The sequence below is a fragment of the Sus scrofa genome, chromosome 6 (genome assembly GCF_000003025.6).
Source record: "Sus scrofa isolate TJ Tabasco breed Duroc chromosome 6, Sscrofa11.1, whole genome shotgun sequence".
In the NCBI taxonomy this organism is placed as follows: Eukaryota; Metazoa; Chordata; class Mammalia; order Artiodactyla; family Suidae; genus Sus; species Sus scrofa.
The window spans coordinates 145,977,329-145,998,963 of NC_010448.4; the positions used below are offsets into that span (position 1 = coordinate 145,977,329).

The window sequence follows — 21,635 nt, forward strand, 5'->3', positions numbered from 1 at the left end:
GGCTTTGGTCACAACAAAGCAGTTGAAACCTTACCTGGAGGACTGGGCTTCCAATCAGAAGCATTCAGGCTCATACCACCTTTGCTCTCAATGTGGCTAACCAAACGAACCACAGAAGCAATCAGAGGTATCAGGCAGTCATGATGAAACTTCACATCCTCTTTCTATTCACTCTCAGACACCAAATTAGCCTTCACCCGTATTTCCTTCTAGATCAAAAGTCAAAGCCTTTATGGACTGTTATGGCAAGAATACCGGCTAGTTTGGGGCCAAAAAAGGGCCATGAGTCACTGTTTCGCTCTAGGCGTTAAGAACTCTGGGACCACACCAGATAACACAGTAGTTTTGTGACATCTAGACTGATTGCCTCCCCCCACATCCCACTAAAAGACAGTCTGGTATAACAATAACCATGACCTTCCTCTCCCTAGATTCATTTCAGGTATCCAAGGAAAACAAAGCCACATTACAACTCTTTAGGGAGATATCGGATAGAGATATTTTATTGTCCATCTCTTCACCGTTGACCCTTCCCATTTCTACATCTCCTTTCATTTCTCGACCTCTTGGGCAAGGTAACTGAGATAAGATAAACAGACAGTGTGCAGGTCAACTTCTCCAGAAAACCCTGCTCATGAAGTTCTAGCTGGGGGAACTACTGCCATAGAGCAATGGAAGAGTCAATCAGAAAGACTCCAAGGTCTTTCCAGGTAACAACTTCCAAAGTCATGCTTAGAACCAACCCTGCATTCTCCTTTGGTAACAGGCTCCTGCAACTCACCAGAAAACATTTGGCTAATGTTTACTGAGCACCTATTGCATGCTAAACATCATTCTAGATGTTTTTCTACAGAGATAAATAAGATGAGGCTTCTGCCTTTGAGGAGCAGTGCTGAGTTAGAGAGATTCATAAAAACAGAATTTCAATAGAGTATTTTTGGGTGTGCTTATATGCAGTAGTTAGAGGCTACGAAAACAAAGAAAAAAAAAAATCCACCTCAATCCAGGAAGTTGGGAAGAGTAACATGAGTATCAAAAATAAATAAGAGTTAGTCTGGTGGGAACAAAAAAGTGGGATGAATAAAAAAAGTGCCCTGGACCGAAGAAACCACCTAAACATAGACACCAAAGGACAAAATTGATGACATGTATGGATCAGTAAAAACAATTTGCTATTTGTTACTAAACCTAAGTAAAAAGGAGACAGTGACAAGAGATGGGGCTGGAAAAGTAGGAAAGGATCTGGTCATAGGGAGCCCTTTATGGTGTACTAAGTAACTTGGACTTCATTTCAGAGGTGATTACTTAGAAAAAGTAGCTTTTTGGCAAAGCATGTACCTGTTTAGATTTGTATGTGCTGGGAAAGATGGATTAAGGAGTCAAGACCGGAAATAGAGTGATCACTTTAGAGACCATGGCAACAATCTATTCAAGAGATGTGATGGGGCCCTGGGATTGAGCAGTGTTACAGGAATCTAGACAAAAAAGAGTGTGTTAAAGAACTTACTTAGGAGGTACAGTAGTAAGTACTTAGTGAATGACTAGATGTTGGATTGAGGGGTGGGAAGAGCCCATGATGACTCATAGTTAGAAATCAGGGGCCCAGAGGAACCTCAAATGTCTCAGAGTATAGAATCAATCAGCGACCTCGTGGCTGAACCAACACAATAATAATTCACACCTAGTTACATAGCAGTGATTGATTGTGAATTCATCACATGGCATATTTTGATCCCCCTAACTATCCTATGAGAAAAAGGCTATTTTGTTACAGTTCAGGGAAAGTTAAATGGACTTGGTCAAGATCACATAACAAAGCAGTGGTAGAGTGAGACTCAGACTTTGCAGATTTATACCAATAATCTAGAAAATGATTTTCTTTTTAAGTTTTTCTGTATAAAATTGTCCACATTTGACCATTTTGATGATTTGGGTAATTTCATACAGTCCCATCTAGCACTCTGTTCTGTTCTTCCACGGAGAAAGCTCATGGTCTGAAACCGCCAAGAGAGAAACGTAGGCTTCTTCTTCAGTCATCACACCAGAATCTTTCTGTTTCTGTACTTTAGTGGTTTTCTTGCCCAGACTGTTCTGCTACCTTGTGAGATGAAATTCAGAACCCTGGGAATAAATCCAAGGAGTAAGCTTTGGAGTCCTAGTAGCTTCTCTGATCTGGAGAAAAGTGGCTTCTTCCCGCAGCACTCGCCCTTCTCAGAAATCTCATCACATTTAGGTTACCTTAGAGAGAGTTTATCAGGGCAAACTCTATGTATCACATCAGGTTTCCATGAAGGACAAATAGGACAACATGTGTGATGGGGACTCACAAACTATAAAGTGCTGCTTGACTCATAGCACTGTGTTGTGATTCTCTTGTTGGAATGAAATAAAAGGGAGGAAGACAAAAATTTTAGTTAATATCTTTCAGATTCCTTTCTGATCCTGAGTAAACTCCCCACCTCAGCACATTTCAATGCTCAATTGAGGTTCCAGCAGCAAGGTGTTGATTGTATCCAGCTACAGAAAATTTAAAAGAAATACCCCATAGGCACTTTTACTATTAAGATATTGGCGGAGAGTTGGAAAGCAATTACTTTTTCCATTTCATCTGTCCTTCCTTTCTAGACCCTATGTTAAATATTTTGCCTGAAGAGATTAGGTTTTCCTACCCTAAAATTTATATCAGTTTTTAGTAAAGGGTTTCTCAGTGTGTTTTAAAGTTCTGGTAACCAAGAGGTCTGTGTGGCTGGTTCTTCTTATTCTTTTACCTGCATAGCTTCACACTTTAAAAGCTCTGTTAGAAGCCATACGAGTGGATATTTTAATTTCAGTCACTGACTTTCAGATTTTCAAATCTCCTTATTATGTCTAAAATCACATTAATTGCTAAATTTTATTTATTTTTTGTTTTTCTTTTTTAAAAGTGTTATGGGGGTGTATTTGATTTACAAGGTTGTGGTGATTTCTGCTGTACAACAAAGTGATTCAGTCATACATATACACACATCCATTCTCCTTCAGATTCCTTTCCCACATATATCATCACAGAACCCTGGATAGAGTTCTCTGTGCTATACAGCATGTTCCCGTTGGCCAATTGTTCCATATAGCCCAGTGTGCACATGCTGATCCTCAACTGCCAGTCTATTCCTTCCACCCATCTGTCCCCTTTGGTAACTGCAAGTTTTTCAAAGTCTGTGAGTCTGTTTCTGTTCTGCAAGTTCGTTCATTTGTATCCTTTTTAAAAAAGATTCCACATATAAGTGATATCACATGATGTTTGCCTTTCACTGTCTAACTGAGTTCAGAAGAGTTTCTAGGTCCATCCATTTTGCTGCAAATGCCATTATCTCATTCTTCTTCATGGCCAAGTAATATTCCATTGTATATATGTACACATCATCTTTCATTTTACAATGAAAATTTAACTCTTGCAGGCCACTAACCGTAGACACTCTGAATTCACTTACCCAGAGTATGGTATGAGATATGTAAATCCCATACAGGATGTGTGATTTTACATATTATTATTTATCACATGCCAGTAAATAAAAATATTTACTTGAGAAGTACCATGAAAGAACTAAAAGTGTTTTTCGCAATTAGCCTGGAAAATCTTTAATATCTTCACTTTAAAGACTGAACACTCGATTCCCACCTCCTTTTCCAAGACAAATAATTGTCAAATAGCATTAGGTTAAAATTTATCATGTCTTATAGGAGAGATTCATTCAGGCTCTACCTGCGATTAAAATATAAGGTGAATGTTCTATCTTTATTTTGATATATAAGTTTGTAAAAGGGGAGAAAACAAGTACATACGTAGACATCTCACTGTTTCCCACAGTTAATAACTACAGCTCATTATGTTATTTTATTTCCGAGAGGCTGGTTTTAATTTAGGACTTAATTTGGTAACATTTCTAAAAATTCATGTGAAACTTTTTTTTTTTTTAAGTTCTAGGAAATTTCTGGTGTTACCAGGAGCAAGATATTCAAGCACATTACAAGAAAAGAATCTTTATAACACATTGTTATAATGAATCATTTTTAAGGTGAGCAAGGAGGGAACATGCGAAGTAGGAGACAATCTTATGCTCTCTGTTCTCCACTTTGGCAGTTTAGATTTATGAGTTATGCTCAGTCTGAACACTGCAGTTGACGCTGGGATTTCAAAATTCATTGATAAATTTGACACTGATAATTTTCCACAGCGGCAGGAAAAGCTGGGAGACTTTTATATGAGTGTCTTGCACCCAGAGGATATTTGGCTGTTTGGAAGGGCTCCTAGATGCACTCTTTCATTTGTTCCCCACCACAGCCATGACAGGGAGGCAGACCACACCACTGCTCTCTAGAGGAAGAATCCAGGGTTCCTAAAGCCCAAATCAGAGTTCCAGTCATGCTCATACACGTGGGTCATGCAGGCAGACTTGACAGCATTCACGTTTCCAGTCTTTGCTCCAGTGCTTAGAACCGTGGGGTTGAGGCCCAGGAATTTACACATTAGAATATTTCCCAGGTGATTCTGCTGCACTCAGTCCACAGCTCAGTATCTGGGTAGCTCAGGTCACATGAGCAAACTCAGAGCTCTCAAACCCTATGGCAAGTTTCCATGACCCTGGTTCGTGTCCCAGTTTTGATTTTAAGTCATTCTAGCAGAAAATCCCTATGATCTGAGATGCAGTCTCCAGTTTCTCCAGACCTTGGATTCTCAGCTAGCTACCAAGTTTTCACCGGACAGCAGGAGCTCCTTGGTTTATTGCAAAAGAAAAATGCAGGTAGGCTTGAGGCACTGCATCAGGAAGGTAAGATTTACTGTATTCATGAAAGATATAGGAGTTCCTCTTATGGTGCAGTGGTTAACGAATCCGACTAGGAACCATGAAGTTGTGGGTTCGATCCCTGGCCTTGCTCAGTGGGTCGAGGATTTGGCGTTGCCGAGCTGTGGTGTGGGTTGCAGATGCGGCTGGGATCCCAAGTTGCTGTGGCTCTGGCGTAGGCTGGTGGCTACAGCTCCGATTGGACCCCTGGCCTGGGAACCTCCATATGCCGTGGGAGTGGCCCTAGAAAAGGCAAAAAGACAAAAAAAAAAAAAAAAAAAGAAAGAAAGATTTAGCTTTATTAATATGACTATTATAAGGAAAGGCTATGTTAGAACAGAAATTTAACTTGATCCATATTTTTCAAACTACAAGCGATCACTCTTTAGTGGGTCAGGAAATCAATATAGCAGGTTTTGACAAGCATTTAAAAAGTGAAACAGAGTAGAAAATAGAGTGGCTCTCATATGGAAAAAAAAATAGATTTTTGTTGTTGTTGTTTGTAAAATACTCCACATTTAATCTGTGTGTAAGTCTGAGTCCAATGGAACATGTTTTTATTACAGTGGGGGTCAGGACAGACATTTTTTGGAAAACACGAGACTAGGTCATTTAGCTTTGTTCTAATTATAGATTTTAAAATTCTATTTTCTCACACACACACACACATACACACACGATCAAAAAACAACCCCCCCCAAAAAAAAACCCCGCCAATAATAGTGGAAAGGGAAATCTGTAGGGGTTTCAATAAAGAAGAACAAAGACTGCTTTTAGCAGAAACTTTTTACTTCTTTTGAGAAAGACCAGCATTTATGCTCTTGAAGGGCAGAGACCATCTTTGGGTTTCTGTTGGGGAGACTTTTTCACTGGTAGGGAAATGTGGGAGCACTAATCACTGCAAATTGTCAACACAAAATCTCCAGTGAAGAAAGCTTTACACGCACGTAGTATTTGCGGGACACTGGGTACTGCAGAAGAGCTTTAAAAGGTCATACATCCTAAATAACCCCTCCTTCACGTAATGGGAAAAACATCAAGGAAATATCAGTGGAAGTAACAAGTAATATAACAGTTCAGATCAGGAAGCATCTAGTGAGAATCAGTCCCTGCTGCCTGGGCTTAGGAAGGTCAAGAGAGGTGCAAGGAGGTCGTGACCCTTGTCACGGTGTGTTGCATACAGGGATGTTAGAGGGGTTCCTCCAGCATCTCCCCTAGGATCCAGGTTTGGCAGGGTGGCAGCGGCGGTGGTGGTGGTGGTGGCAGAGGTGGAAGTAAGTACAGTAGAAGTTAGGGAAAGGAGTTCCCGTTGTGGCGCAGCGGAAATGAATCTGACTAGGAACCATGAGGTTTCAGGTTCGATCCCTCGCCTGGCTCAGTGGGTTAAGAATCTAGCCTTGCTGTGAGCTGTGGTTTAGGTCACAGACGTGGCTTGGATCTGGCGTTGCTGTGGCTGTGGTTGGTCGGCAGCTGTAGCTCCGATTAGACCCCTAGCCTGAGAACCTCCATATGCCATGAGTGCAGCCCTAAAAAGACAAAAAAAAAAAAAGAAGTTAGGGAAGGAAGGACCTGGAAGGGGCATACCAGGCATGGGACAGCATAAATGAAGACATGAGGCAAGAAAAGGCATGTGTGCAGGAGATGAAGAGCAATTCAGAGCAACCAGAATGTAAAGAAAACCAGGAAAACAAGGCTGAAAGTAATGGTCAAGTCATGACAGTTTTTATATTATCTGTTAAGTAGTTTGGATCTCATCCTGGAGGCAATGGAGAGTCACTTAAGGGTTTTAAGCTGGGTGTGATATCATCAGTCTGTTGTTTGGTTAAAAAAAAAAAAAAACAACTCTGGTGACCAAGTGGAGGAAGGAACTGAATGGGCAAAGACCAGAAACCTGAAGACCAAATGGAAGGGACTTTCAATTGTCCAATTGAAAGATAATGATGCCAACGATACAGGTGCAACAGGGGAGTGAAAACTGGCAGAACCTTATCATTGAATGCAGGCAGAGGGTAGCCTTTTAGATTTCTATTTTAGTAATTAGAATACATAATGGTGCCATGTATTGTCCTGGTGAATAATTAAGAAAAAAAACAGAATACATTTCAGGGGAGTTGAGTTCATAAACCTGTTAACTTTCAGATGCCAGAGAGATATGCAAAAGGAAATACCCAGTTGGCATCTGGGCATAGCATTCTGAAGCCCGGGGACAAGAAGGTCAGAATATAAGTAGTGCTTGGACCATCGTGGTAGCTGAGAGCCAGTTCTGAAATGAGTATCTGCTGGTCTTTACGACAACCATATGAGATGGGCCATTAGCCCTTATTTGAGAAATGGAAACCCCAAGGCCTGGAGAGGTTAAAGAGCTTGCACAAGGTCCCAGTGTAAGAACTCCAATCCAAGTCTGACTTCCAATTCTAAGCTCCTTCCACTTGGCTGTGATGCCTCTTGAGAAGAATGTCAGGGAAGAGTCTGAACCCTGGGAGATATTGGTATTTGAAAGGTCAACACAGGAGGAAGAGCTCTCAGCTCTGTCACATTGAAAGACTGATTATGTTTCTGAAGCCCTATGAATAAGAATGCTGCAAAAAGAAGGTTGCAAATGTGCAGGGGTTCCTGGATTTCTCATCGTTTGCAGTAAAAGGTAAGAAGGGGATGAACTCTTATTGAGCAATTACTATACATTAGGCATTGTTCTCTATACAAGATTAATCTCAGATAATTCTTACCACTCTCTGAAATAGGATCTGTTATTAATGACCCTTTATAGATGAGAAAACTAAAGCTTAGGAGAGTTAAAAACTCAATGAAAAAAAGACACAGATAGATGGTATTCGAGCTCATGACTCGGGCTCTAATGGACATGCACTTTCCACTTGCCACAAATCTTGTGGCCTTCCAGACAGGCATTAGTGAAAGCACTAGGCCTGTTGTGCAGAGACCAGCCACTGATTCTATTATTATCTTTTTCTTTTCCTTTTTTTTTTCTTTTTGTCACACCAGCAACATGTGGAAGTTCCCTGGCCAGGGAACAATGCTGGATCCTTAACCTGCTGAGCCACAGGAGAACTCCCAGGCCACGATTCTAAACAAGATGAAGCCTTGTGCAAATTCAACTTGGGAAAGTTGGTCCATAATGCCCTTTTAAAAATTACTTTTGATAATACGTAAATTGCTGTTACCATTTTACTATGAAATACAGTTTCTAGTTAGGTCCTACTATATATCCAGCCCAGTTGTTACCGTCCAATTTAGTGACAGTTGATAATCATATGAACTTGTTATCTTTCTAAAGGGCAGCAAGATTCTTGAATAACATCTGTTTATGGCTTCTCTTCTAGTCCAAGATTTCTCTACCCTATGGGCAGAGTGGTTTTTCACATCTCCAAATCTGATCACATCTTCCGCCAACTTCAAATTCATCAGTTCTTTTCCCCTCAAATCCACACAACACCATTCTGGCTTGGTGTACACCACCATTCGCCATGGGAATCCCAACATGTCACTGGCTTTCTCTCCCGCCGCCCTTCTGTGCCACGCCACAACCCAGTGATACTCAACTCCTTGCACCCTCCCTAAAAATATGCCATTCACCCCCTGGTTTCTGAGCATGCTCTTCTTTCTGCTCTGAATTCCTTTTTGCTACATGCTCATGTAGCAAAACTCCTACTCGAGCCTCAGGTTAAAACTCAATCATTACCTCCTCTGTAAAGGTTGCCTTGGCAGCATCATCTAGATAGAAGCAGGTACTCTTTCCTTGCTGCAACCCTCAGAACTTGTGAATGCCTTTGGTTATTATTATTACTGTATGATTAATGCCTTATCATGCAGCCCCCTCATAAGTATGACTTTTCATTTTTATGACTTTCGTTTACAGGAGGTGGTCTCAGGCTTGCTCCACCCTTGCATCTCCAGCAGAATGACTGTCAAAGAATATATGTTTGATACATAGTTGAACAAATGAAAGCTCTTCAAATCAAAGGAAGATGAATTCTTAGATAGAAATTTTTGTCTAGATATGAGTCATAATCACATAGCTCTGTAATGAATCTATTTTAGAAAATTAAATTTCTATAAGTTTATTGAAAGGAGCCCAAAGGCACAAAGACTGACTGTTTAACATGCTGTTCATAAGGCTGCATGTTAAAATGCCATTGAACAAAAGCAAAGCAAAAGCTCACCGAAGCTCCGGAAAGCAGTGTTTTAAAATACCCGTTACAATAGAAACCAACGTGTCACATCTTGTAAAAGTTCTAGCATTCATTGGGTCTTAGGTTATAATCACGTCTGCCCCTCTGGGCTAGAAAGATGGTATCAGAGATCAATTCTGTGAAGGCTGATGGGAAAATCCTGACTCTTCTCAGTGTTCAATTGGCGCTCACTAGGTTGAAAATAGATCCCAAGTGTCCAATTCCCTGAAAGACAGGATCGGCCATTGAGGTACAGGAAACTCGAGGAGAGGATACCTTCCTCTGAAAGACCTCGGGATCTCCTGGGTTACAGGAGCTGAAAGTCGTTTTAATACAGTGTTAGCGTTTATTCATAACTAACCCGGATGCTCACGCTGTTAAGATCTCACATGTTTTTCTCACACAGTCAAAATCAAGAGCGGCAGCAATTAAATCAGCACAAGTTTTCCTGTAGTTAAATAAGATTCATACATTTAGGAGTCCCCTTCTTTAGCATGCAAATCCAAACTTGGAAGGAAAAAGACAAGTGAGGATTTGGAGAGAAAGCAAGGCTTTGCGAAAAGTGTCCTGGGACGGGAATCAGGACACCAGGATTTTGTTTCAGGTTTGTTTCTGATTTGCTACGAATTTTCAGGCAAGTCACTTAGCTCTGCAGCCTCCGTCACTTACCAGCTGTGTAGACGCACAAGAATGCCAAATTCCATTAAGCCTCAATTATTTGGGGTGGAAAATTAGGCTGATCATACTTACTTTACGGGATTTCATGAGGAGTAAATGAGAGAACACGGATGAAGTTATGTTTCCCAATGCCCTAGGTGGAGGATCCCAAGTTCACTTGATGTCTAAGTCATATTTTCACAAAATAGAAATACCCTAATAGCTCTGTTCATTAAGCAGAGAAGCCCCAAACAGATCTTATTCCAAAATCTTGCTGCCCTTTAGGTAGACAACTGTGATTGTCAACTGTCACTAAATTGGACAATAATAATTGGGCTGGATATATACTAGGACCTAACTGGAAACTGCATTTCAGAGTAAATTGGTAATTTAAGTGTTATTAAAAGTAATTTTAAAAAGGGCATTAGGGACCAACTTCTACTATTTTCTTTCTTCCTTTCTTTCTTCCTTCCTCCCTCCCTCCCTCCCTCCCTCTCTCTCTCTCTCTTTCTTTCTTTCCTCCTCCTTAACAACATGGTAACTGTATGGGGGAGGGGAAGAGACACATAAATCAAAATAAATTATCAATTTTATTATATTTGAAAATGACCACAATTACTTACTAATGGAATATGCGTTCTTGCTGGACCCTGCCTCCTTCGTTTCCTGTTCTATGTAGATTTTCATGCTTTACTTGCTTTTTGTCATAGTAACTATGCTAAACCCAGCTTTGAAAAGATATGAAGTCATTTGAAGGAATGTAGCGTGGTCTAAGATTGAAAGTGTGAAGTACCTTAAGCTCATGCAGCATCTGACAGATATTGTGTTCCCCTCGAAAACATGTTCAAGTTTCCATGGGACCACTGTACCCTGGGGCCCAACGGCACATATTTTAGGAACTATGGCCCCAGTGCATTGTAGGTACTCAGAATAAATCTGGACTGGATGAAGTCTCTCTTCAGGCAAATAATTCTATGATTTGCTATTTTTTTATTACTTTTCATAAACTAGTCTGAAATAGAGTTCATGTAAAGGAAATAAATTTAAATTATCTGCTTGCGCTTTTCTCCTGGATTAAAAGGCACCTTTACCATCAATACAAGTCACTAGTGTCAGCATCTATAAACTGATAATCTTTGACACTGAAGGTTGCCGGTATACATTAATCATTGCAAAAGGGGCAAATATCTTAAAACATACACACATGCCCAAGACAACCTACCTTCCCCTACACTAGCCAGTTGTGATTTTTTTTCTGCTTGAACTATAAAGGAATTAAATAAAATCTGTTCACAATTTACCAGCTACATATGGCATGACTTTTCAAGGAATGTTGCATTTAAATGCAGAAACACTTAATTTGGGGAGTATTTATTTATGAACAATAAAGGCACTTCAACAAGCATGGGAATCATGCTTAAATGAGGTGAACCTGGGAGAGGAAATAAAATGTTAATGCATAAAATTCTTTTTTTATTTGGCATGGACAGAAATACTAGAAAACACTAGAAACACTAGAAAAAATTCCATACTGTGGGAAGGAAAAATAGCACATAAATGCTGACTCTGGGGCTCCATCTTGTGTCAATGGCAATTGACTGTTAACATCCCTCTGAAATGTTCTGTTAAGAAGGATTATGAGGAAAAATCCAGGCTCTTCACAAAATGAAGTGCCATGATTCACCAGTCATGTCTGCCATAGACTCAGGAGCAGAGTCTGGCAGCATACATGCTGTATGGTTGCCATTTCTGTCTGCAATATATAGAAATCCAGGACACTCGCCCTTCATGTTTTTAAGGGAAAGAAAATCTCATTTTTGCTTACTTATTTTACTGTTTTATATTAAAAACAGAAAATAGAACTCTCTGGTGGCCTAGTGATTAAGGGCTTGGACATGTCACTGCTGTGGCTCTGATCACTGCTGTGACACAGGTTTGATCTCTAGCCCTAGGAACTTCCACTCTTCCACTGCCTCAGGCATGACAAAAAGAAAAAGAAAGAAAGAAGAAAGGAAGGAAGGAAAGAAGAAAGGAAGAAAGAAAAAAAGAAAACTCCTAATTATAAACCAGTATTCTCTCTCATCAGATACTAAATAAAGTTCTCAGGTTGACAGATTGTTAGGTCAATAGCTTTTTGCTCTAATGTAGATAACTCAGGTCAGGCAAGGGAGCAAATATATCTTTGAGCATAGTCCCCAAAGTTAGCAACATTATAATAATATTAGGAAATACTAAGAACACTACCATGCCACCTGAGGATTGAAAACACTTGAGCATCATTCTCAGCTCCTGTTCTTTAGGAATAAATCTCTTTATTTGCTACTTAATTACTATAAAATGCAGTTGCAATTCCCAAAATGCTCATCGCAGATCTTTTAAAAATCTTTTGAGATAATGGTAGATTCACATGCAGTTGTAAGAAATAAGAAAGAGGAGTTCCCATTGCGGTGCAGTAGAAATGAATCCTACTAGGAACCACGAGGTTGTGGGTTTGATCCCTGGCCTTGCTCAGTGGGTTAAGGATCAGGCGTTGCCGTGAGCTGTGGTGAAGCTTGCAGACATGGCTCGGATTCAGCATTGCTGTGGTGTAGGCCGGCAGCTATGGCTCCAATTCAACCCCTAACCTGGGAACTTCCATATGCCACTGGTGCAGCCCTAAAAAGCAAAAAAAAAAAAAAGATATATACACTTCACCCAGTTTCCCACTGCAGTGCTAAGTCTTGTATGATTCTAGTACAAGGTCAAAACCAGGAAACTGACATTTGATAAAATCCACCGAATTAGTCAGATATCACCAGACTTCCATGAATATGGTCTGTTGTGGAGTTCCCGTCGTGGCGCAGTGGTTAATGAATCCGACTAGGAACCATGAGGTTGCCGGTTCGATCCCTGGCCTCGCTCAGTGGGTTAAGGATCCGGCACTGCCGTGAGCTGTGGTGTAGGTTGCAGACGCAGCTCGGATCCCGCGTTGCTGTGGCTCTGGCGTAGGCCGGTGGCTACAGCTCCGAATCGACCCCTAGCCTGGGAACCTCCATGTGCCGCGGGAGCGGCCCAAGAAATAGCAACAAAAACAACAACAAAAAAGACAAAAGACCAAAAAAAAAAAAAAAAAAATATGGTCTCTTGTGTGAGTTTGTGTGTTTTAAGACGGAACTAACATATGTAGATTCTTGTGATTGCCACTACAGTCAAGCTACAGTAAAAGGACCTATTATAAGGACCCCTTAAACTACATTTTTTTTTTTTCTTTTTGCTTTTCAGGGCCACACCCACAGCATATGGAAGTTCTCAGGCTAAGGGTCCCAGCAACTCCAGATCTGAGCTATGTCTGTGACCTCACACAGCTCACAGCAACACAGGATCCTTAACCCACTGAGCGAAGCTAGGGATCAAACCTGCATCTTCATGGATACTAGTCGGGTTCATTATCATTGATCCACAACGGGAACTCCAAACTACTTTTTTTAAAAACTTAAACAATAGAAATTTATTTTCTCACAGTTCTGAAGGCTAGAAGTTCAAGACCAAGGCTGATGCAGGTTTGGTTTCTCTGAGAACCACTTTTCTTCTTTAATAACCACAGCCACCTCCCTCTCTCCCCTCTCCCTAATCCCTAGGAATTACTCATCTTTTTCCTTCTCTATAATTTTGTCATGTCAAGAATGTTATATAAATGGAATCATACAATGTATTACCTTCTGGGATTACTTTTTTTCAACACAGCATAATTCCCCTGAGACTTGCACAGGCTGTTGTATGTGTCAGTAATTCGTTCTTTTTTTCTTTCTTTTTTTTTTTTTTTTGGCTTTTTAGGGCTGCACTCACTGCATATGGAGGTTCCCAGGATAGGGGTTGAATCAGAGCTATAGCTACCAGCCTACACCACAGCCACAGCAACGCAGGATCTGAGCTGCATCTGCGACCTACACCTCAGATCACAGCAACGCCAGATTCTTAACCCACTGAGTAAGGCCAGGGATCGAACCTGCAACCTCATGGTTCCTAGCTGGATTTGTTTCTGCTGCACCACGATGGGAACTCCAGTAGTTCGTTCTTTATGTTACCAAGTAGTATTCTACAATATAGATTCCATAGAATCATTCGTCCTTATAAAATTTATGAATAGGTTAAGAAAGCCAGTGAATGGAATGCCACAAGTACAAATTCTCTCTCATGCATGATATCTGACAAAGAAACTCAGGAGTTTACCAGTACAACTTTAATCTTTATTCCCTCATATTTTGTGAGATTGTGGAAAATATTTGGAGGTTATCCCAAGACCCATAACATGGTGAAAATCTGATTAATGGAAACAGCACTTGGTGATGAGAAATAGTTTAAGATAAAAGCAAGAACTGATGACTTCATTGGGGCCCATCCACAGGGTGGCAAATACATCACACTTCCAGTAAAAATTATGAGCTATTGGTAGTAGCTGCCTGGAGAGCAGTGATGAGAATTCAGAGATTGAGCCCAGGCTCAACAAGAACAGAACCTAGATGGTTCCTGATATCTGTCCCCTGGTATTGGTGGAGACATCGCCACACCTGTGCCAGCTGTTTCTCACCAGTTAGAACTAAAGAAAGCCTGTGTCAACTGAAAGGTCAACGACCAGCATGAAGTATAGAAAAATCACACAATATGTGTATCTCTAACGTTGTTCAAGCAAGGAGCTCCCAGCAAGCAGGATGTCATTGGAAAGTTCATCTCTGTGGTGGGAAAGGATGGCTCAAGCCAGGAACTCCTTTATTACAATCTCCCAATTCCCTTTTCTTCCCACTCTACATACATCAATGAAATAGCTCTTTCTGAGAGAGAATACTCTATTCCTAGAGAGAAAGCACTGACCAAAGCAGCTGGAAATTTCTTCTTCCCCTAATATTTTAGTGTTTGGTTAAGTGACAAGCAGAGTGCTAATGCATTTTATATACCTCATCTCATGATTCTCACACAGTCTTGTGAAGTTGGGTCCTATTATCATCCTCACTCACAGAAAGGACTGAAGCTTAGAGAAGCATGATAACCACCCCAGCCAGGAAAAGGAAACCGTTGGTGTCTGTCTCTACTGCCTTCTCTGCCCCTTGGCTTTCTCTTTCTAATTATAAGTTAATACACTAGAGGTATGTTTAATATACACACCTCTGGGAGTTCTCCTTGTGGCTTAATGAGTTAGTAACCCAACATTGTGTCTGTGAGGATGCGGGTTCGATACTTGGCGTGGCTCGGTGGGTTAAGGATCCAACGTTGCCATGAGCTGCAGTGTAGGTTGCAGACATGGCTTGGATCCCATGTTGCTCTGGTTGTGGTGTAGGCTGGCAGCTGCAGCTCTGATTTGACGCCTAGCCCTGGAACTTCCATATGCTGTGGGTGTGGCCCTAAAAAGACTATATTTATATATACACACATCTCTGGTGAGTCTGGACCACAGCATGATTGCTCCCACATTCCTAGAGCCTGCTCATCTCTGATAAAAATCAAGTGCCTGGATCCCAAGGTTAAGGACCAGATGGTGGACATGGAGACTCAATTGAGTTTTCTGAAGCCAGTTTGCTTAATCTTGAGTGCACCTTCCTAAGCCACACACTTCATCACCCTAATACACTACAACATAGATCTCATCACAAATATAGAATTACTGAAAAAAAGTTGCTTTTTTTTTTTAGTACCTCCAGGTTGAGAAATTTTATCTTAGTAACAGGCCTAATAGATTGGGACAGTTTCCCCATGAGAACTGCAAGGGAATAGAAAAAAATAATTTTGAGAACTAGATAAGTCTTAGAGGAGTTTAACGGGTACAAACCTTTACATTAAGCAAAAAAAAAAAAAAAAAAATCATTTCAATTTTTTTTTCTTTCACATATGTTGTTTATTCCCATTAGACCATCCCACGAATACTCTTCGTTCTCACTTCTAGGTTTGATAGATAGAGAAGTATTTTTAAATTTCTAAATTTATATGCACATTGCACTTCCTTACTTTAAGTTGTGAAGAAGAAAAACACATTCTTGTCATTAGGTAACCATGAATAAGATTCTTTAATTTCATTTCTCATGATATCAATCATTAAGAAACTTGCAAAGCTTATCAGAATATTTGTTTTATTCTTTAGGGATATTATTAGGTAAATATGCTTTAAAATACGTTGGTATCTCTTCTCCTTTGGAATAGGAAACCAAAATACATAGGAGATTAAGAAAAACTATTCGGCAAGTTGCATAGCAACTGAGGAAGAGAACTGGGTCTCTCTCAGGTCTGTTTTTGACCTCAAGTGGAATTCATTGTGCTTGAGAGCTCACACCAATATTCCATTTTCCCAAATGGCTAGAGTATAGTCGTATAAGGGAACCCTGTGCTTAATCAGCCATTGACAGTAGTAAGTGCTACAAGCCAAGTCACTCCACCAACCCATGTGAAAATTGAATAGCATTGTGGAGCAAGAGAAACTCTTACCCATGGCTGGTGAGAGTGCAAAATGGTAAAGCCACTTGGAAGACAGTTTGGCAGTTTCTTATAAAACCAAGTGTACTCTTACCCTACAATCTAGCAATCGAGCTCTTCATATTTATGCAAAGGAATGGAACACTTAGGGCCACACAAGAACCTGTACACAGAAATTTTTAGCAGTTTGATTCATAATTGCCAAAACTTGGAAACAATCAAGGTGTCCTTTAGGAAGTATATGGATAAATAAACTGTGATACTTCCAGATAAGGGAATAGTATTCAGTGCTCAAATGAAATGAGCTATCAAGTTGTGAAGATGTAGGGGAAATGTAAATGCCTGTTATCAAGTGAAAGCAGCCAATCTGAAAATGCTACAGACTATATGATTCCAACTATATGACATTCTGGAAAAGTCAAAACTAAGGAGATAATAAAAAGATGAATGGTTGCCAAGCTTCACAGGAGAGAGAGGAATGAATAGACTGAACGCAGAGGAATTTTAGGGCAGTGGAACTGTTCTATGTGATACTACAACGGTGAAGACATGTCATTATACATCCATCTCAATTCATAGAACCTACATCATTAAGTGTTACCCATCGTGTAAACTATGACTCTGGCTGATGACATGTCAATGTAGGTTCATCTGTTACAACAAATGTACCACTCTGGTGGGAGATGGTGATAACGAGGGAGACTATACACGTGTGGGGGCTGGGAGGATATGGGAATTCTTTATGCTTTCCACTCAATTTTGCTGCAAACCTAAAACATCTCGAAAAAATTGAGTCTATTAGAAGGAAGAAAGTAAACATAATTGGCAAAGGGAAGAACTTTATCAACACGGAGGTCAAGGAGAATGTGTCCAACTCCTAGACATGATCATTTTCACAAGCTTATTTTGAGCCTAAGAATCACAGGATCAATAAGTAAGCATCCAGATTCCTTGAAAGGAAGAGGTAGCCTGGTCAGGGAAGTGACCTGATAAGATGCTTCAGACTTTGGCACTAAATCCAGATGCGGAGTGAGGATGCAGGATAGGGAGAAGGGTCCAAGCCCTCTTCTCCCTCCTGGAATAGTGTAGTCAGGGCTCAACCTTAGAGAAAAATCCATGAAGATTTCAAGTTCACAGTAGGTGCCTGATATTAAAATGTCTTCATCATGCCTAACAAATAATTAGCAAATTTTCCATTGCTCACTGATGTAGAAGAACTGATGACTGCAGATTTTTCTGTTGAGACAGTTTGAAAAGAAGGACATCTGAGCTACAGAAAGAGAATGTTTCCCTTATTTTTTTTTTAAATTCAGATATACAGAACACACACTTAAAACAAAGAGCTCAGAAGAAAATTATTCTCTAATGTGTCCTCCAGTTTTATAGAGATTTACTCCAGGACTCTGTTAATCAAATTAATAGACATTGACAGAATCCAATTATTCTTAGGAACACACAAAGAGGATAATGTTTGTTTTTATCTTCAAACAGATTAGGATTACCCAAAAGACCATCTATGCACTTGCTTAGGGCACCAAAAACAGGAAAAAAATTAAAGAGGAACATTTCCCAAAATAAATATAAAAATTTTTGAAATTTGATAGATTTTCCTATTCTTATTTGACCTAACAATACCATTTTATTTTGAATTAGATGTGGTAAAGGGGGGGATGCCAACATTTTTGTCTGTACCTAGGGTCTCTTGAGATCTTAATCAAATCTCTGACCCTAAGAAATTTAAGAACTCGATGGGAGAGGAGAAACACACAGGAAACCAAAAGAGAATACACCTCATTATATCATCCTGTGGCAAATTGGATGTTTCTGTCTATAACCACAACAGAAATCATTATTGCCCAGACATTAGAAAACAGTTTTATAGATTAGATGAGATTTGGGTCAGGCCGGAAGGACTGAGGAGGCCAGTACTTGATATTCAGAAGGAGATGTGGATTTTTTATATCTAGAGAGATATAAATAACCCACTATTTCCATGACTTCTGAAGATGAGTCTCTTTAAAAAGTCTCTACTTACAGATAACATTTTAGAACTATGTTGTCAAACACCCTCGCTTGTTGAGTCTTCAAGGCACAGGGTCATTAGACATCAAAAGAGTGATTTCCAAGGGTGTCTGAATTTTCATCACTATATTCAAATTGACTAAATGGTGGGGAGACATAAATTCCCATCATTAGCTAAAGAGCTCTTTGTAAAATTCATGGGCTAAAAAGGCCAACAGTTTGAATTTGCTTTAAGGACTCCTGACCTTTTCAATTAATGTTTAGAGAATTTGTTATGTTCTATTTTAATAAGTGAAACTGGGGTTAATGACAGAGGAAATTTTTGTGCCCAAATGATTTAAGAAAACAAAGCCTAAAATAGGCATGTCTTAGCCTCTTCAGCAGCCACTAAATAAATTCACTGTTTCCTTCCAGTCATGAGAAATCTCTGAACCCTTCACCTTCTCTTTATCCTCATCACCATGTAGGTATTAGGACTCCAAGTGACAAAAACTCATGATAGCATATTTAGATGGTAAATAGAATGTAAGGCATGATTTCCTACTGACTAAAGCAGGACCGTGTTTTATTGTTGGGTTTTAAACAGGGTTCCACTTCTGTTTCTTGTGTTAGGTGGGAGCATTTTTTCTTTTTTTAATCACATTTCTACCCATTTTACTCTTTTAAGTAACAGAACCTAGGAGACAAGGAGACACTAGAATACCTTTATTTTGCAAATTATAGAACGTTTATTAATAACCGTGTTTTGGTTGCTTACCAACCAAATCTATTGCTAATGGTCTGCAAAGAATAAAACACAGATTAAATGTGAAATCAAAAGGGAGGTAAGAATGAAGAATGAGAATGTTAACTTCACTTCAAGCTTTCTAGATCACAGACCTAGAGTGAAATGGAAAATATAGGAAAGAATGTCCACTTAAAAAGTGAAAAAAATAACTTTTTTCAATGAATTCTTATTTCTTTTCTTTTTTGGTAAAAATCATATATTATTAGATTGACTCTGTCTCAAACTTGGATCACTTGGCCTTACATATCGACCAGTCATCCTACATGTTAATAAATACGTCCTTTGTAGAAGATTGAAACCTCATTCCCCCCCTTTCTTGTCAAGAGGTCAACGAGGTGGGGGAGGTTCTGACATTTTCACATTTGGCAGGTGAAAGCACCGAAGGAGAGAGAACATAAGTGCCTTCTAAGAGGCTGTAGAGTGAGTTGGGGCAACCTGGGGTGTGAGCAATCAGACTTGCACATTACTTTACTATTCCACCACATGCTTCAAGGGGACACATACGTACACAGTGATTCCATCTCTCTTTAGTTACTGATAAGAAAAGATGATCTAGCAATAATTTTTCTTCTTTCATGGGGCTCATAGTGGGGCTGAGAGGAGCTAGCCATATGAACAAAGGTAACACCATGTGACAAAGGAATATGCAGAAGAAAGACACCACTAACCTCTGCTTGGTGGGAAATAGGAGGTCTTAAGCAAGGATGTAAGACAATATGCAGCTGAAAAGGCATAGAGTGTCCTCTTTGGTTTACTGAATGAAAGGGTATTTGAGCTCAGAGAATTATGCTTCTAAGTATTTAATCACAGACTGAGGAGCTTGGATTTTTTAATCAGGCTCATCCATTCCTGCAAAGGTGAAACCCAGCCTCTAAGTGAATAGTCAGTCCCAATGGTCGGCACACTCAAGGGTGCATCAGAACAAACTCAGGAACTCTTTCAAGGCAGTTACCGGGGTCCACTCCCTGAGATTCAGCAGAACAAGGTTAATCTGAATTTATAATAACCAGTTTAGGGGATTCAAGTGCAAGCAGTTGGTGGACCAACTGTTGAGAATACTCCCAACTTTTCTGCTACTTTCTTGAGCTGATGGCTCATCTCTTACACAAACCTACCTTCAAGTCTCATCCAAATAACTTAGAGTTTTCTGGCATACCATGACAGCAGGGTATTTTATTTGAGAAACTATATACAATGTGAAATACCTATAGGCATGTCTGTCTCACCCTCTCCTTGAAAAAGGTTTTTTAGGCAAGGTGTAAAAAGCCATGCATAATTCAGATATTTATAAATCAGTTGACGTTAACCACATCAGAGACTTGATACATTAAAGAATTTTATAACTATATATAAAATAAAATCGCTAATCTATATTTTTCATAAATCTGAGTTTAAGTTGGGCTTACTTTAATATGTACCTATAGGTTAATACTCATTTTTCTAGCATAGTGTAAGCGGTTATCACTCTTTTAAGGTAAACAAAGACCCGAGGCTTTAGGAATGAGATTTGAGGGCTAACTTATTTTAACATAATCTTGGGTTATCTGAGGTGGATCACTTTTTAGCCTATTTTATGCAGAAATAACTCTAATTGCTTCCTATATTTTTGACTGAAAAGAGTTAACTGCTTTTCCACTGACATAAATAGGCAAATCCCTTTTTAAGGGGGAAAAAAAAAAAAAGCAAACATGCTTAGTCTGTGAAGTGTGTTTTCCTCTCATTTAATCAAAACCTTAGAGGTCACTGCCTTTCCCCAGATCTCCAAGAGAACAATGCCTCTCCATTCATATCTGTAGGCCTGGGACCTGACCCGTTTTCATACAAAGTATCCCCGCCAGGGCTGCTGGACAGCAAAGTCCTTCTAGCTTCACTCGCCAGCTCATCTGGCCACTTCCCCTGAGAAAAAATACCTCCCAGCAAAGCCGTTTGTTTTCAAAGGCAATATTACACAATAACTGGTGTTTTATCCTATCCCTCCTATTACTTCTGGTCCACTTACTCTCATTCAGAATTTATGAGCCCTTTTAGGCAGCGTCTTTAGGATTTTCTAGGTATAGAATCATGTCATCTGCAAACAGTGATAGTTTTACTTCTTCTTTTCCAATTTGGATGTCTTTTATTTCTTTTTCTTCTCTGATTGCCATGGCTAGGACCTCCAAAACTATACCGAATAGGAGTGGTGAGAGTGACATCCTTGTTTTGCTCCTGATCTTGGTGGGAATTCTTTCAGCTTTTCATCATTGAAAGTGATATGGGCTGTGGGTTTGTCACATAGGGTCTTTATTGTGTTGAGATCAGTCTGTCTATGCTCCCTTTCTGGAGGGTTTTTATCAGAAATGGGTGTTGGATTTTGTGCAAAGCTTTTTCTGCATCTATTGAGAGGATCACGTGGTTTTAGAATCACGATGATCTTCCTCCAGATTTCTAGATAACTCACAAGCTCCTTTAGCTGCCCTACTGGAAGGACCAGTGAATGGACTCGGAGAGACACAGATTCAGTCCTATTGTCACCACCAAGTAGGTGGTCCCTTCTCCTTTCTGTGGCGTGAAATTCTGAATCCATCCTCCTCCTCTCCGAGCTATACGTCAATGTTTCTCTTTTTCTCTTCATATAATTCTCCTGGTGGCAAAGTAGTTGGTGACCTGGCCTCCTTTCTAGGAAGACATCAATTAGTGGGATTTCTGCCACCTTTTCAAGATATGCACTGGTCACAGGGTCCC

General features: G+C 39.9%; 1 protein-coding gene across 23 annotated transcripts in view; it reads right to left on the minus strand.

The window, feature by feature from the left end:
- The window catches only part of SGIP1 (SH3 domain GRB2 like endophilin interacting protein 1), a 235,964-nt gene that overhangs the window by 161,671 nt on the left and 52,658 nt on the right, over window positions 1-21,635 (minus strand). The gene's annotated exons all lie outside the window — the stretch shown is intronic.